Below are 18,974 nucleotides of genomic sequence, written 5' to 3'. Positions count from 1 at the left end.
TGCCTACATTTTTAACTATCAGAGATAGGCAAATGAGAGGGGAGATATCGAGAGGCGAATAGGTTTCGGGCTGGATGAAAGAAACGTTGTAAAAATAATGTTGAGGGGAGAGAAGGAATGAAAGGAAGTACACTGTCTGATTTCTGGGGTGATGAATAAAAAGGGACAGGAGGACAGAGGAGGAAATTGAGTCAACGATCTGAAATTTATGGTTAATATTATTTATTAGTTTATGGCCTAACGTCTGAAACATTTTCTGATTTACGGTAGTAGATATGGTTATTTATAAATTTTTAGTTTTTTATTTTAGTTGTTCATTGAGTGGCAAGACCACCTCTCTGAATCGGTGGTTAAGGTTTTAGCTGGAACACGGTTAATCCGGCACTACCCTGGGGTCTTCTGGCTTAGTATCCTACTCGGCCGAAAGATGCCAGAGTGTCTTGTTCCCTAAAGTAGATGTCTAAAGAAGATTTCCCCCACCGTTGCCTGTCAGAATTCAATTGATACCTTCTTAGGCTCTTACTGGAATCTGGCAATATGGCAAAAAAAAACAAAAACTAGCCATATTTTATAGAACATTTATTTGTAGCCACTTTATTTCATTAAGACTTTGCTTCAAAATAAATCGTTTTAAAGTTATAAGCAAGGAAAGTAGAAAAAAATCGACGTTTTTAGTAATTTTAAAATATTTAAAATTTCTTATTATTGTAGCCTACCTATTTGGGAGGAAGGATAATTATTGAATTAATATTAATGAAGTTATTACAAAACTTTATGTGCAAAAATCACATGCAATGTTTTTTCACAGATCACAGAAATTCAGTATGTGCCAGCAAAGACGTTTAGACCATTTGCATGATATGCTATTCTATACTTAACCCTATGTACTTTATCATTCAATAAAAAATTACAATCTTACAAAAAAAACCGTGTTTCCTAGTCAATTCAATTCTTTCGTAAATTTTGGACACTCCTTATATTCTTCAAAGTTGATTGTGACAATTATTTCGTGCATTCTTCTCTGAATGCACTAAAGTTGATTGTGACAATTATTTCGATGCGAAAATTTAAAATAACTTTTATAATTATTTTACAAAAATTATTATTAATGCAAACATTTTAGAAATAAATGATTACACTTAAGTTTCTGCTACAAAACACACAATCATTAGAACAAACCAGAAAACTGCTGAAACCTATAAAGTCGGTTATCTATTTTAGCAACGTTCTGCTTTCCACGGAATAATAGTGTTAGTCAATCAGCAAAGAAAACGGTTTTCCGCGTCACGTCTATCTCGTTGTGCAAATAAAAGAGATTTTAGTGGGGCTGAGAGTGGTATTTTCACAAGGATTCGTCACTGTTAAGGGATGTAAATGAAGTCGTTAAAAGATCGTAAAATATGCTACGTCGATTTGCCACTAGAAAGGTTACAAATTAAAATGGTTGTCCTGATTTTGGGGTTTACTTCAAATGGTTCCTGTAAATGCATTCCAGTGGCGTAACTTGAGTCACAATTTATTCAAATATGTTTTAGATTAAAGTGTTTAATTTTTATTGTAACTTAAAGTTAGTAGGGCTATTTATTAATTTTTACGTGGGTAGAAAAATCATATAAAAAGAATATTTAAAACAACTCTTAACACACTATAGAATATATATTTGTGGTCGAAATAACAACCGCAATCATCAATTAAGATAGTAAATATCTTTAGAGTGCATTAAAAATGATCCTTACGTATTAATGTCGAACTGCTAAGTACACAGTGGCTGTTATAGACCTACATCTTTCTGCACTATAGTAGTGTCATCGAATGCGATAGTCTGTGGACTAGTACGCATTTCGATGCGCATCGCCCCGCCTCGAATTTTCCCATTGGCTCTTGACCTGGAAATCCCTATTTTGTAAAAAAAAATTTTTTTTCAAATTTTATAGGTAAGTAGGTTTTAAAAGTTGCACAATACTGAATTGTTTGAGATAATGCTTTTAGATTTTTAATTCAATATAGTTTATAGCCCTCTACCTGCGTTTGAAATGTAAGATTTTTCAATTTTTTTTTCTATGATTTTTAAAGGGTAAAATAAAATTTAAACAAGCTTTTTAAAAAGAAACTATATTTATTATTAATAAAACATACATTTTTGGCAAATCCAGAAAAAAAAATAGGTACACTAAAGATAAGATTTAAGTAAAAAACATAATAAACTGAGAAAAATTGCAATGTTAACACTTAAATTCAGCTTTACAATCAAAAGATGGCATAAGACTTCTAGACTAGAGTGTGGTACGAATTATTCCATCACGAGCCTTTTCACCTGCTACAGTCATAGATGCCTCAGTCACCAGTTTTACGCAACGTTCAACTGCTTGAGTATGGCAGAGAAATTTTGAAAATTCTATTTTAATTGAACATATGTTTGACAACATATCCACAACAATTGAGTCGGTAATGTCTCGTAGTAAGGGAGGTGAAGTTACTAGTAAATCGGCCCAGTGTATCATTTCAATGTAGTCTGTTGCATTGAAATTTAGTTTCGCAACTGTAAACACTCTTACCTTATCACGTGATTCCTTTCTTGATTTTATGATACGTCTTAGACCTAATGCTTTGCCGAAACCTCTGTTGTCTGTAATCATAGCAAGCAAACGATTTTCCGGATGGGCAAAAAATGCATTACGTTGTATTACTGGATCAACAACTGTTTTCACTTTATCTGATAAACATCTGGAGCATTGAATTAATTTAAAAAAATGTTTGGGACCTATTTTACATGAAGGTTGATGTGGAACCATACGGGAGCGTAGACTTTCATGATATAATCAACTAATATCTGAAGTTCTTCAGATGGGTCAATGGTTCCAATGTAAAAGCGGAATATGCGGTTGGCCGTTGTAAGCCAGCGAGAATGTGACATATTGCCAGGATGCCTGTTAGCGAGTTCGTCGCTACACAAAACCAATGATACAGCCTGACACATTTCGTACATGTATTTTTGATCGGTGCTTAAAGATTTTATCACATCTTATTTTTGAGAAATAATGTTACCGGAGACAGGGATGAATGCTTTAACATAGAGATGGTCGCAGGTTTCCAGTGCCTTTTCGATAGGCCCAGTGAATCCCTGATGTCCGCATCCAATACACTAAATAATTGTCTTAGAGGCAATTCGTTTACGTGTAGTAGGCAAATAAACCATTGAAGAGGCATTTGTAGACGTAACTCCATAAATCGAATTGCTCCAGACTTCCATCCAGTATTCGTATTAGTTCCGTCACATCCTATACATTTCAGAAAATCTAGCTTCACATTATTGGTTGAAAGAAAGCTAAGAAGAGAATCACATATAGCTTTTCCGGTTCCAATTATTGGTGTCGTATGTCCTAAATATTGTAAGTTTGGTTGGCTTATGATATAAATATGTTCTTTTGATACCAGTTTTCGATAAGGACGACCATTTTTCTTTTCGATTGTTAAGGTTTTATCTTTTCTCCCATCGAAATAAATACTTTCTGGAGTGCTTTGGTGTACATTACTTTGTAGATGTTGCCTTGCTTTATTTCGTGCTCGACGTACCTTGCTCTTATCTATAACCAAACAGTTCTCTTCGGAGGATACTAGGCTGACATCTTGTAACACTGCAGCCGCGAATCGGTTTAAAACTCCATATCTATCGCAGATTCTTGCGAGTTTTGGGAGACGTATTGTATTATAGGTTTTATTAGACTCCGAAGTTGATGTTGAAGGTATAGGTTCCGTATCAACGTCAACAATATCGTTATCAACATGTGCTTCTGAAACATTGTTACTCATTTCGGACATCTTTCTTTTTGACGTGACAACGTCTTAAATTAGGTTGTGGCTCGGAGTCATTCATGAAAAAGTGTAACGCCCGCTCACGTCTGTTACGATGAGTCACCGAACGAGAGAGAGGCTCGCCGGACCGGCGAATGCCTTGCGTCTCTCTCCCACTCAAACATGATCGGTCCGCTGCGCGCGCAGCACTAGAGAATTAGGCGCGTTGAATCGGTGCGTGCTTGTGTCTCTGTCTTTCTCGAGCGTTCTTGGCGTTCAAGACACATTACAGCAGAAACACTTCCTTTCATTTCATATTTCTCCTATCATCGTCCTATCCTCAACAAAATCACTCAAATAGAAATTAGTTAAGTTTAAGTTTACATGTACAATGTTTTAGTAAACAAAATATATTTCTATAGTTAAAATTTGTGCAATTCTTATTTTCATTCAATTCCTTGTTCCTATTGTGCAATTTAATAATATTCATATCAATAAATATTCTACCGAGAAAAAGACGTTGTCACGTAAAATCTTCGCCCGTAAAACCGACTTTACAGGCAACCGATTTTTTTTTAAGGACTTCTATCATTGATTTCGATTTCTTTATGATGTTTCATTTGTCGATCCAATGCGCGCTGTAATTGAATGGTAGTATTTTTATCGACACATGTTATCATCATTTTTCTTTCTTCCCTCTGGTATAATAGGAAAGGACGCTCGATAATAGGTACTTTGTGATTCCTAGGGCATTTGCAAGAATCAAAAGTCATGCATTTACACGATGCAATGTCAAAAAGTCTTGTCATGGAAGTTTCGCGGAAAGCGTCCACTTTTTCTGTGTATGTATTAGACCTTTTTGTTTTTGGATATCGAATTAATTTAATATATTGATCATAATACCTGTTAAAAAGGTCCTTAATGCGTTTTGAGGTTACAGTGGGAATTGAAGCCAAAGCCCAGATCATTTCGATGCGTTAACAAACTACAGTATAAACTTCGGTTATAGGCAGCTGTTTTCCGGAGTTTTGTTCTTGTAAATCATATCGCACATATAATATATACCTTATAATATCACTAACAGTAGGCAAAACACTTGAAGATGGTTCAGAAGATATTCTAAATATAGGACAGCGCACTTTACTTCGAATTTTTTAAAGTGTTAAACTCATTTTACTAACACACTTATATCTTTTTCAGTTCAATAAACTAATTAGATATTTAAAGTTATTACGGCAATAATGCAGTACACAACACAAAGCAGTTTCAATTATGCAAAATCCGACAACAAATTATACAAAAAAAAAATAGTGATCTGCCGACCTGTCCAGACAAAACGGTACTGCGATTTTTACGAAATTAGCTGAAAGGTCAGACTTGCAATCTCGCTCGCGCATGCGTGAAACAGCTCATCAGTAGCGTAACACGCATTAATTTTCTTTAGATCCAAAAATTTAGATGAATACAACTTTGTTTTATTTTGTAAAACTAATTCGACAGTCAGGGGGATTTCCATTTATATGAAATTTCAAGTCGTCTCATTAGAGAGCTATATATGTGATATATTTTTTATTATTTTTATACTGTTTCTAATAGTCTAATGCAACTTCCGATTCACATCCATATTTATTTTGTTCGATTTGAAAAATTCGACCCACCCTAATATACAGTCCCTGCTCAATTTATTAGACTCACTTAGCAAATTATAGTTTTCTGTGTTTTATAATCAATTATAATTATAACTATGTTAGCTATAAGTAAGAAACGTAACACAAATGTTAGTATTTACCTTTTAAGCCACCCTTGGCTTTAAGCAGTGCAGCCACTCTCCTAGGCATGCTGTTTATGCATTTTCTGTGATTTCTTTTAAATTTTTTATGTGATTCCATTGGAAAATGATTCTATTTATCAACTTAATCTTTTTAGTAATTATTTCCTTGGTTAACTCTCTTTTTATGCACTCCCAGATATTTTCAATGGGATTCATGTCTGGTGAGTTGCCGGGCCATGGTAAGAGCAGAATTTCTTGTTTTAAAAATTTTTTTTAATCTTTTATCTATGGCAACATGCTCCATCCTGCATAAATATCTTATGGCTGTTATCAAACCATTCGTTCACTTGTGAAACCAATCTTGCCTGCAAAACCCTTTTATATTGGTCTTGTCGCATGGTTTCTTCTACGAATTACAAACCTCCCATACCTTTGCCACTAATCACCGACCATATCATTACTGAAGTGGAATGTTTAATTGTATTAATTACACACCCCTTTTTATATTTTCCCCTAAACGTCTTTGGACAAACTGGGCCTTGTCATCCATAATTTGACATATGGCTTCATCGCTGAAGCAAACCTATGAATTTGAATAACAATTATAAAATGCGAATTTTAATAACTTCACTAACAAGTATTAGTTTTTCTGTAAATCTTACTTTCAGTTTAATCTAAATAGTTAGGTAATACAAATTATTTTATTGTAAAAAATAAACCCATATAATTTATTGTCACTGCTAGAGCAGATGGAAGATGAGGAAATGTTTTCTATCATTGATGAGATTACTTCCGATCAAGCCATTGATTATAGGTATGATAAAGATACAGATCCAGATAATGATTTTTTGATATTGTGTCGGCTATCAAGTTTTACGGGATCAAACCTCCAAACTCCAAAACTCCAAACCTCCAAAATACTTCACACATGGGTAAGACTCTAACGATTCAGCAAGTGATAATAATTATTCTCCATATCATAATAAACCTGTAGAAACATAATAACTGAGAAGGCTTCGGAAATATTGGGGAAAACCAAACCAGTTAGGAGTGCCAATAACCAGGTACCAAAAATAAAGCATACCCAAAGACAAACCAAGCTAGATGCACAAGCAGAGTAAAGAGGAATACCGGACGCTAAGAAGGAAAGAAAAAAGATTACATAGAAGAAAAACAGGCAACTTGAAGAAAAACATTTAGAAAACATAGAATGGCTTAGAAATCAAAACGAAACTCAAAAGTTCTTCAGAAATGTAAACAAAATGAGTAAATAATCGAGTAAGCCAAGAATAAGGAGCTGTAAGGATGGAAAAGGAAATATCCTAAGTGATACGGACTCAATCTTTAACCCATGGGTTGAATTTTACGACGCAAAATTTAACGGCCATTATATCGAAGAAGCAGATAACACCGTAGCAGCTCAAGAATTTTTGTACAATTCTACTTTTATATTAGATTTTAGTGAACAGTATACTGCCCCCACTGCAATTATTACATTTTTTAAATTTTAATGTTTACAACTTCAGATTGTATTGTGTTGGTCTGTCAACCAATTTTTTGGTGATAAGATATACTTTGTTTCATTGGGTTGCCACCTTTGGCTGACTTTTTTGGGTTGATTATATGATACATTAAATACCCATTAATTTGTATGTATATTTCCTTAGCGATATACATCAATTTTTTTATGTCAAGAACCACTTGAAGTTCGTTTTGGTACTATAGAACGCCATTGGCATTTCACTCTATTATGCTGAGATGCTAAGCCATTTCTGACTTTAGGTATCGCAGCCGTTTTTCGAGGTTTGTTATTGTTTCATCCAACACTTTCATCTTTTTCAATATAAGAAACCTGGCATCTGTAGGTTTGTTCTGTTTAGGTAACCATTATTATTATTCTGATTCCTCTTATTCTTCTCATTAGTACAGGTACTAACTATTTTATTATATGGTCTAGCTGCTTGCACCTGTTAACATTGACTTTTTCTTTAGTAAGCTCTGAATTCTAGGTAACAGTATACTGCCCCCACTGCAATTATTACATTTTTTAAATTTTAATGTTTACAACTTCAGATTGTATTGTGTTGGTCTGTCAACCAATTTTTTGGTGATAAGATATACTTTGTTCCATTGGGCTGCCACCTTTGGCTGACTTTTTTGGGTTGATTATATGATACATTAAATACCCATTAATTTGTATGTATATTTCCTTAGCGATATACATCAATTTTTTTATGTCAAGAACCACTTGAAGTTCGTTTTGGTACTATAGAACGCCATTGGCATTTCACTCTATTATGCTGAGATGCTAAGCCATTTCTGACTTTAGGTATCGCAGCCGTTTTTCGAGGTTTGTTATTGTTTCATCCAACACTTTCATCTTTTTCAATATAAGAAACCTGGCATCTGTAGGTTTGTTCTGTTTAGGTAACCATTATTATTATTCTGATTCCTCTTATTCTTCTCATTAGTACAGGTACTAACTATTTTATTATATGGTCTAGCTGCTTGCACCTGTTAACATTGACTTTTTCTTTAGTAAGCTCTGAATTCTAGGTAACTGAATTTTTTCAGTAACAAAGTTAAATTGTATAAATCTTCTTCTTCTTCTTCTTCTAATGGCGCTACAACCCTTTGTGAGTCTTGGCCTGCTTAACAATGTTCGTCCATTCTGCCCTGTCGGATACTTTCCTTCGCCACTGCCTGATGTTCATGGTTTTAAGATCCCTCTCTACGTTGTCTATCCATCTTTTACGGGGCCTTCCTCTTGTTCTGTTTCCTTGTGGCTTCCATCTCTGGACTACTTTTACAGCTCGATTATCTGTCATTCTTTCTAGGTGACCAAGCCAGTTTAGTCTTTGTGACTTTACAAATCTGACAATATCTGCGATCTGCATTAGTTCATCCAGCTCGTGGTTCATTTTAATTCTCTACGAACCATCGCTGCATTGGGTTGGTCCAAATATCTTCCTTAGTATTTTGCGCTCAAATATTCTCAGTTGATTTTCATCAGTGATTGAGAGGGTCCACGTTTCACATCCATATGTGACCACTGGTCTAATTACTCTTTTGAAGATTCTCAGCTTAGACTCACGATTCAGTAACTTACTTTTCATTAAGTCTTTGTATGCATAAAAGCACTTATTACCGCTAAGAATCCGTGCTTGTATTTCATGACTGATGATGATGTTGTTGTCATTTATTATTGAGCCTAGGTAGGGAAAAGTGGAGGCATATTTGTAGGTATGGTTGTCTACCTTCAGATTCTCATGTTCATTCCATTTTGTGCACTCCATATATTTTGTTTTGCTTTCATTTATATATAGACCAAACGTAGCAGCTTCTCGTTTCAGTTCTATAATTTTTCGCTTAATACCCTTTTGTTGCTGCTTATTGTGGCAACATCATCCGCATATGCGCATATTTGCATAGATCTTGTATTAATACAGCCGTTTATATCCTGTTTTCTAACAACAGCTTCTAAAGTTAGATTAAAAAGTGTTGTTGATAAGGCATCCCCTTGTCTACCTCTATTTTCAATATCAAAGGCCTGCGTCATATCTCCATCTATTCTCACCATAGCTTTGGAACCCTCCAGAGTCATTCGTATAAGTTTAACCAACTTATTGGGTATCCCTAACATAGATAGTTGCCTTAACATCTTTTGTCGATCTACTCCATCAAACGCCTGTTTGAAATCGATATACAAGTTGTAAATAGGTATGTTATATTCAACACATTTTTCATGTATACCTCTTAACATATGTATTTGGTCTATAGTTGACCTCTTTGGTCTGAAGCCACATTGGTATTCACCAATAATCTCCGAAAACGATTCCAGGCGGCTGTATATATTTCCTGATAATATCTTGTAGATGACATTTAAAACTGTTATGCCCCTATAATTTTTGCAGAGTCGTTTGTCTCCCCCTTTGTACATAGGAAGTCTGATTCCTACTTTCCAATCTTCTGGGATGACATCTAGTGTCCATATGCTGTCGATTAGTTTATGGATACGACTCCATAGCGCATGTCCACCATTCTTTATCAGTTCTGCAGTTATTCCATCTGTGCCAGGTGCTTTGTTATTTTTTAGATGTTTTATGACGTTTATCGTTTCTTCCAATGTTGGTTGCTCAACTAGTTGTTCTGCTGTGTGGTGAATTATCTCTTCAACTTCGTTTTGTTCTTTTTCTGGGTTTAACAGCTCTTGAAAATGCTCCTTTCACCTTTTCATTATTTTCTCTTTCTCGCTGATAATTGCCGCATTTTTGTCCGTGCAAACTGTTGATCTTATCATGTACCCTTGGGTGCATTGCTTGGTTTCCCTGTAAAATTTTTTAGTCTCTCTTCTGTTATTATAATCTGTAATTTGTTGTATTTTTTTATTCAACATTTCTCTCTTTTTCCTTCTGCATATTTTCTTTGCATCTTTTCTGAGTTCTTCATATGCCTTTCTATTCGATCGGGAATCCCTTTGTAGACATTTCTGTCTAGCTATATTTTTGCTATTTATTACTTATTTGTAATCTTGGTCAAACCATTCCTCGTTTCTTTTGCTTAAGGTTTCACCTAATGTTTCCTTTGCCATATTTGTAATTGTCGTTTGGAAATTGTATAAATAAGTGATAAAATTATAAAAAATCCTAAAATTAAACAAACAGGAAAGCAAATTTTAAAGGATACTGTTCTACTTTTATCTTATTATGTTTTAGGTATATATAAGATGTAATATAATAAAAAGATTATTCCTAAAACAAAACAAGATAAAAGTAGTATAGTATCCTTAAAAATCTACTTCCCTGTTTGCTTCCTTTATACGTGTCTTGTGATCAAGAATTTATCTACGAGTAGAAATGAGGTCTACACCCTTTGGTATTTATACGCCCACGGAGGATAATCTTTTTAGAAAATTTACAACAGCTCTAGACTTTATTTTATCGTGTCTACAAGGACCAAGGATTTTTTGCACACAATGGTCACGCAAGGAACTGAGATAATGCTTTATATTATTAAGGATTTTATCCCACTGAGAAGTCCTTTTAACCGAATGTATGTGTTCTCTTACCGTAGATATATCTTATACATCCAAAAGGAGAAAGGCCATAACGATGGCTTAAATCCATGAAGTGAATCACACTGTTAATGTCTCAATCATTGTACTCGATTCCTAGATAACACGCGAACATATGAGAGTGAAATTTATATAAATAGTTATAAAAATTTAATTTACATTTTATGGACAGGTCAATTAGTTACTCAATATTCACGTTAATTAACCCTTGAGTAGTCGTGAGGGGCCTGTGAGATCAGCGATAATTTATTTCTAATGCTTCACTGGTTATTTTATGTCGGAGTGCCCTGCGTTCGTCAGTACCTTTCCTCCACATCACGATAGATAACATCAATATAGAAAAAGTAGAACAATATTTATATCTAGGACATGTAATTAAAAATGAAAAGGAAAATCAAACCCTAGAAATTAAAAGAAGGACACAATTGTCATGGGCTGCTTTTGGTAAGTTGAGCTTCATTTTAAAAGACAGAAAAATCCCAAGACACTTAAAACGAATAACCTGTGACACTTGTATACTACCAGTTGCAACTTATGGATTGGAAACTATGGCAATAACAAGAAAAATTGCAGAACAATTAAGAGTAACTCAACGGGCCATGGAGAGGGCCATGTTAAATATAAGCCTCAGAGACAAAATTCCTAACACCGAAATACGTCGAAGAACTAAAGTAACCGACATCATGGAAAAAATAGCGACATTGAGATAGCAATGGGTAGCACATGTAGCAAGACAAGACACCAACAGATGGTCTCGTAAAGTGACATTCTGGAGACCTCGAGAAAAAAAAAGAAGCGTGGGAAGACCCAAAAAGAGATGGATCGACGATATAACAGCTGTAGCTGGAAAGCAGTGAATGAGAATTGCAAAAGATAGAAAAGCGTGAAAGCAATTGGAGGCTTATGTCCAACAATAGATAAATGAAAGCTGAAGGAGATTTTAATGTCAGTTTGTTTAAAACTCTTTTATATGATTTAATAAAACATTCCAAACAACGTATTTTTAAAATTATTTTTTTACATCCTAACTGCCCAGTGTTTCCTTTTCTTAACAGCCAATTACCAAAAAAATAAAGTGTTTTATTTTTTAAGCATATATTTTTGTTAATTTTGTGACTTTTAGAGCCGAAATTTTTCAGAAATTAAAAAAAAAGCATAAATAGTTCTAGGCATGAATGGGTTAATCACTTATACAATGAAATACATAAATTAATCAAAACTGTTTTTTTATTATCCGTTTCATATCTACCGAAATATTTGTGAAATTTTATTTTGTTTTGGTATAAAACATAATTGAATCCATATTTCAATCATCTCTTATGTTGTTGTATACACTCGAACCTCTTTCTTATGTGCACCTTACTCACGAAGGAGGTTTCATATATCCAATTTACGTGTGTACACATTGTTCTTGGTGATATGCAGGATCGGATTTCAGCTACGCTTTTGTTTTTCAAATATTTTGTTTATTTTTAAGTTTGCAAATATTTACTATCGGTAGAAGGATATTTCTTTGGAGTCTATAATAATAATAAAAAAAAAGTAAAGCTTGGGATATATTTTATGCAAAATGTCTTTGTGTGCCTATTTTGTCTATTCTAAGTTTTTTTGCACACTCTGCCTTCTTTCATAAATTCTGCAATATCTGCAAGGAAAAGACAGTTAAGATTTGATTTCACGTACAGTGGGTCTGTTTATCCGCTTATACGTATTTCGCCCTAATCGGGCTCTTCAGACAGATATTGACAGTCGCTCTGAACGTGAAAATAAATCTTTTCTGTCTTAGGAAGCAATTCTAACATGGCTTCGTATAGACGCAAATAGCGACATCAATCGCGACAAGCGACTGTGAATAGCGGTCTCTGAAGAGCCCTATTAGGGCGAAATACGTATAAGCGGATACACAGACGCACTCTACGTGAAATCAAATTTTAACTGTCTATCTATATCGAAATAAAAAGGAACCGATATACTCTGTACGAGTACTAGAAACCAATTCGTTAAGGATTTTTGCTTAGTTGAGGAGATATGTTGTGGAATTCAATTTTTAGATTCCTAATGTCTCTAATAACATCTTTATCAACGTCTGTTTTGCCTTTCAATAATTGTGGAAATTGAAACGTCAATAAACGTACGACCAAAGATCACCCATTATCAGCAATACGAGATAGTTTGAACTATGTATCACCAATAATTATATTTATAAAAACTATTGTACAGGAATGTAAGTAGTATTTTATTTATTTCTAATTTATTACAATTCAATAGATTATATATACATTTGGGGGTTCTACAGTATTCACTGCCTTCCCTCGCTCAACCGTTTCCATCTCTCTCTGTTGTTCCATTCTCCATCGTTTAGGCCTCTCTTACTCATGGCGTCGTCTACTTCGTTCCTCCAGGATTTTCGGGGTCGTCCTCTTTTCCTCCTTCCTATGGGGCTCCATTCGGTTATTCTCTTTATCCATCTGCTGTCGCTAGTTCTTCTTACATGTCCATACCACTTTAATCTTTTTTGTTCTATATATGTTAGTATGTCTGTTTCTATTGATGTTCTTTGCTTTATTTCGTCATTACTTCTCCTATCCATTCTTGTTACTCTGCAGCATCTTCGCAGGCATTCCATCTCTGTTGCTACTATCTTACTGCTGTTTTTCTTGTTTATGATCCAATTTTCAGCCCCACATGTCATAATACTTCGCACTAATGTTTTATAAATCTGCGTTTTTGTCTTCATATTTAGGTGTCTATCCCACCATACTGAGTTAAGTTGTCGGATTGCTGTTCTTGTTTGTCCTAATCTTTGTGTAATTTCTTCCTCTGTTGTTGCCTTTTTCGTGATTATAAACCCCAGGTATTTGAATTTATCCTTTCCTTTGATTGTTAAGTTGTCATCAATCTGTAGATCTTCTATGTCTTCTTTACTTGTAGATAGGTACCCTGTTTTCGCGAGGTTAATATCTAGGCTAGCCTTGGTATATTCTTCTTCTTGGTATATTATCTTTTACCAATTTGTGGGTTGTTACTTTGTCTGCCAAAGCAATTTTATGCATATTAATAAACACAGACATGTAATATTGGCATAATTACTATAACTTTTCTGATCTATATCTTTATAAGACAGCACCCTAATATGGGCTTTTTATAATTTCAGCATTTAATTTACTTTGTACAATTGACCTGATGATGCTTTGCAAATTTTAAAATGCGAAACCGGTCGTTTTGGGTAGTAAAATTAAACTGATTGTGAGTAAGTCTAATTTATTTCTTTTACCTCTTTTGTATAATTGCATGATCGCTGTGTCGCCAAAGGTATTTATATAATAAATATTACAATATTCTCGGCGATTTGAGGACATCTGGAGATTTATTAACAAAGTATTTTAGGACACTGTGAAATGCGAGATATTTTATAGTATTATCTAATACATAAACGCATATATGGGAGTGAATTTCTTAACATTTACGGTTTTTTTCTTTTTAGTTTGTTTTACCCTAGAACAAGCACTTCAAATCGCTTACGGTGATGTAGAGTTAGATGCCATTTACACAGAACCTCCAGAAGTAAACGTTCTCACAGACGAAGAATCTGGAGATGAAAATGATGATGGTGATCTTGACCATTTGCCAGGGAGACAACTTCGTGCCCAAGCCGAGATCAAACTTACAAATAATGGGAGAATTAGCGCCATTCTCATATCAATATCTCACTTCAAGAACTGAAATGCTTTATTGGCGTTTTGATTCTTAGTGGACACGATCCAAAACCAGAAAAGCTATATTACTGGAATTCTAAACCAGACATGGAGCATCCTTTTGTTGAAAATGCAATGAGGCGTAATTGATTCGAACAAGTTATGCAATTTGTACATTGGGCAGACAATAATAGCATAAAACCAAATGATAAAGCATGTAAAATCCATTCCCTTATGGACTATTTACAAAACGAGTTTATAGAGAACTTCGTGCTAGATGAAGAAATATGTTATGACGAATCTATGCTTAAATACTATGGAAAGCATTATTGTAAACAGTTCATAAGGGAATAGCCAATCAAATTTGAATTTATAATGTGGTCGCTAAAAACAAAAGACAGTCATCTAATTAATATTGATACACATCAGGGAAAGAACCCAAAATTCAGCGAAAGAGACGAAAAATTATATGGAAAAGCTACTGCTCCACTACTAAACATGTTGTGTAAGTTGGGTAAACATGTACCATTCGCGAAAATCGTTTACCTAAGGGTATACCTTGCCCCTCGAAAACTGATTTTCAAAAACAGTCAGATCGGGTTGATTTTGGTCGCATCATTGAACGTAACAATGGCATAATTTTTGTACTTTAGTCCGACAATAATACTGTTACTGCTGCGTCTACTTCTTATGGAATCCAACCAATGACACTTGCAGAAAAGGTTTTCTCAACAAGAGATGAAAATTATTTAAGCACACTGTTTATGTCTCATAGGAAAATATAACTCATCGATGGGAGGGACGGACTTCATGGATCAAAATATAGGGAGGTAGAGGATTGGTAATAGATCAAAAAAATGGTGGTGGCCATTATATACATGGTTACTAGACGCATCATTGGAAAACGCTTGGCATATTTATAAGAAGACCGGCAGTTTTGTAAAACAAATCGATTTTTGCAGAGATATAGTCACTTCATATCTTATGAAGTATGGTATAGAAGCTAAAGCTGCAGGTCGACCGAAACCTTCAATTTTAAGCAGTTTCGGTAGTTGCACCAGCGACACCATCAGATTTGATAGACAAGATCACATCTTGATATACATTCCGAACAAGAAAAGACGATGGTACGCATTTGAAATATTTTACACGAAATTCCTCACTTTTGATATGTATTATATCCGCTACATAAAAATGCGCTGTTTTCTTCCCAGCTATTTTCACTAACACATAATCTTTCTGTTTTAAAGGGCAGATATCAAACCTGTGTTCCTCTGGCTGAAAAATCTCATCAGATATCTGAACTAGACGAATAGATGTCATCTTCATCAGACGTTTCCATTTCAGCTTCAGCTTTCTTTTTAACACTCAACACGTTCCCAATAGTTTGTTTGCTTTTCTGCTGCTCTTCTTTTCGTCGTCTTTCATTAAAAATTTATTTAATTTCGTCCTTCTCCAGAGTGTCGGTAAAAATTCGGCTTTTTAGTTCTCTGATAATTGTTGGTATGGTCGTATTTCTTCAGATGATGTAAATATTAAAGAGTCTTTACTTGCGGAAGGAATTGATTGTTCCGCTGATACGTCAAGGTCTCTTCCAGAAGACAAGCCGGCAACTGCAACACTAGAAACCTCTCGATCGGTTACTGATGAGGAAGTATATTCATCATCTCCAAAAATGCGTTTATTTAGAGGCCAAAATCACGACACCCTAAATCCAGATAGGATATTTTTGGCGTAAATGTTAGTGGAAATGCTTTTCCTGCCAATTCAGTGACATTATTTTGTAGCATTTCAAATCACCTTGTATGTTAAAACACCGAAAAAGTATTTTCAACCCTTTTGCATCGCTGTAATTGATAATAAACACTTTTTAAAGTTTGTTTATATATCACAGATGCATATTTTCTTCGGTATTTCTTTGAAAGAGAGCCGCTTTCGAATATTTTGCACGTCAAATAAACAGGAATTTTTATCGTTTATGCTTTTGCTTATACCGAGTTAGGTGAACGATTAAGATTAGGAGATCACTCTGGCTGGAGCCACTGTTAAAGTTGGTTTCGGTATTAGTCAAAATTTTTCTTCAAATTTGTAATCTTTTTTCGTTGTTCGTCTTTTGTTATGGAAAATATGTAATCACTGTTTTGTTTTATCACTGTTTTGTTTTCGTGCCGTCTCTTAACTAAGGGATTTGAAGAACGGCGTGTTCAACAACTTTGAAGAATACTCACATGGTTCCATTGTTATATAGAATATAGAGTTATTGTTTGCTTTGGGTGGGCAAAGCCATTCATCACAATCAGTATTATAGTATTGCTTGTACCCCCAATTGTATATAAAGTGTGATTTGGGGTTGTTTATTGATTGCAATGAGCAATTTTATACAAGATCATTCTCTATACATATGTAAAACGTCTTTTATGCTTAAATATATAATTTAATATACTTTTAGCATTTTTTCTTATTTTGCTCCATTTATATCCATAGAGTTACATCTATGTAACAGCTAATACCTTTTTTTAGCTAATTTTTGTATTGAAAATAATTTCAGAAAGTGGACTACAGGACTAATACGAAAAATAATTTATCATAAAATATATGATTTTCTCAAAATATAAGAATTCAGGATACTAAGGGTTAAAGGTAAGCTTAGAAGTTATTATGTAATAATGTTTTAGTGTAATAATATTAAATTTTCGTAAAAAAAATAGTTTGTTAAAATTTATATGCTTATTTTTATGCTTTTTTGTATAACAAAATGCTTTTTTCATAAAATCGTTAAATTTTTAAACGTGTTTTTGCGTTTCTTTATGCTTTTAACTCCGAACTCTAATTATATAAGTATTTAGTTAAGTCCGACCCTGAGGAAAAGTACATAGAGTAGAAGGCTTTCTTTGAAATATTTTATGGATGGTATAAAGTGTGCATAAAGCCTAAGTTAGGGGTATATTTACGGATTTGCTGGTAAATATGGTGGAATGTACATAAGCTTCAAATCCATTATTTAAGTTTATATACAAATTGAATTTAGTTGCATACATGAATACTCCAAGATTTGAGAATATGTGCGCTTTTTAAATACGATAACTGGAAATATATGTTGCAACAAAAAATGTTAAAAGATATACTACAATCAATAAAACTTGCTAGTTGTATTAAAATATTAAACATAAAAATGTCGTGCCTTTCCTTAATTCATTTCATAAATCAGAGAAAGATTATCTTAAATGTTGAAAAAAAATCGGTTGCCTGTAAAGTCGGTTTTACGGGCGAAGATTTTACGTGACAACGTCTTTTTCTCGGTAGAATATTTATTGATATGAATATTATTAAATTGCACAATAGGAACAAGGAATTGCCGCTATAAACTCAGTTTCCCAACTTTTGTGTCAATCTAACAATTAATCAATCAATCATAGTTTACGATAATGAAATATTAGTGTACAATTATTTACCTTTATTGTTGTAGTTGTTGTAAATGACGAATCTACTCACGAATTGAAGACAAATCTCACGATCTCACGATTAAGGTCTTACATCTTACGATTTTTAAATTTTTGACGTGACAACGTCTTAAATTAGGTTGTGGCTCGGAGTCATTTAAGAAAAAGTGTAACGCCCGCTCACGTCTGTTACAGTGAGTCACCGAACGAGAGAGAGGCCCGCCGGACCACTCAGACACTCAAACATGATCGGTCCGCTGCGCGCGGCACTAGAGAATTAGGCGCGTTGAATCGCTAAAGTTGAAAATCGTTGAAAGTATCGTCAGCTGTGTCTGTAGTGAAAATGTGGAGTGCTTACAGTGTCCTATTTTAGGGGGAACCACCAGTATCAGATATAATTTTAGGAAATTACCTAGGGACCTATATTCTTTTATAATATTGCTATGGATTTATCCATTTAATATTGAGCAATGATTGTAAACATTCTTTATAGTTTAAACTTCAATGAAAATTATTAACTGTGTCTAAAGACATATATGATATGAGGTATTTTACCCAAGAGTATTAAGTATAATGAATATACATAAAAACATAATATTGTTTTCTTAGGATTTAACATTTTGTCAGCACATTATCTCAAATTCACACTTAAATCAATATGTTTTTACTATTAGGTCTGTTGAATGTTTGTTCTTTACACAAAATTTAGTCTATACTTCATATTTATTAAAGGCGGTAAAATATACATTACAATTCAGTTGTTTATAAACCACTTTCAAAGCATAAAGAACCTTTTAAATTTTGTTTATATTATTTTGTGTATATTAATTGAGTTAATTGAAGTAGCCCACTTTGATACAAAAATACAGTCAATTTATGGATATTTCAAGGTGACAATCTAAAAAAAGCTGATTTCCTCCCATGCATTTTATTAGAAACACTTGAAATTTAAAAAAAATTTAAAAATCGTAAGATGTAAGACCTTAATCGTGAGATCGTGAGATTTGTCTTCAATTCGTGAGTAGATTCGTCATTTACAACAACTACAACAATAAAGGTAAATAATTGTACACTAATATTTCATTATCGTAAACTATGATTGATTGATTAATTGTTAGATTGACACAAAAGTTGAGAAACTGAGTTTATAGCGGCAATTCCTTATTCCTATTGTGCAATTTAATAATATTCATATCAATAAA

This window comes from Diabrotica undecimpunctata, chromosome 3 (assembly GCF_040954645.1).
Source record: "Diabrotica undecimpunctata isolate CICGRU chromosome 3, icDiaUnde3, whole genome shotgun sequence".
In the NCBI taxonomy this organism is placed as follows: domain Eukaryota; kingdom Metazoa; phylum Arthropoda; class Insecta; order Coleoptera; family Chrysomelidae; genus Diabrotica; species Diabrotica undecimpunctata.
Note: the sequence above shows the minus strand (reverse complement) of the source record.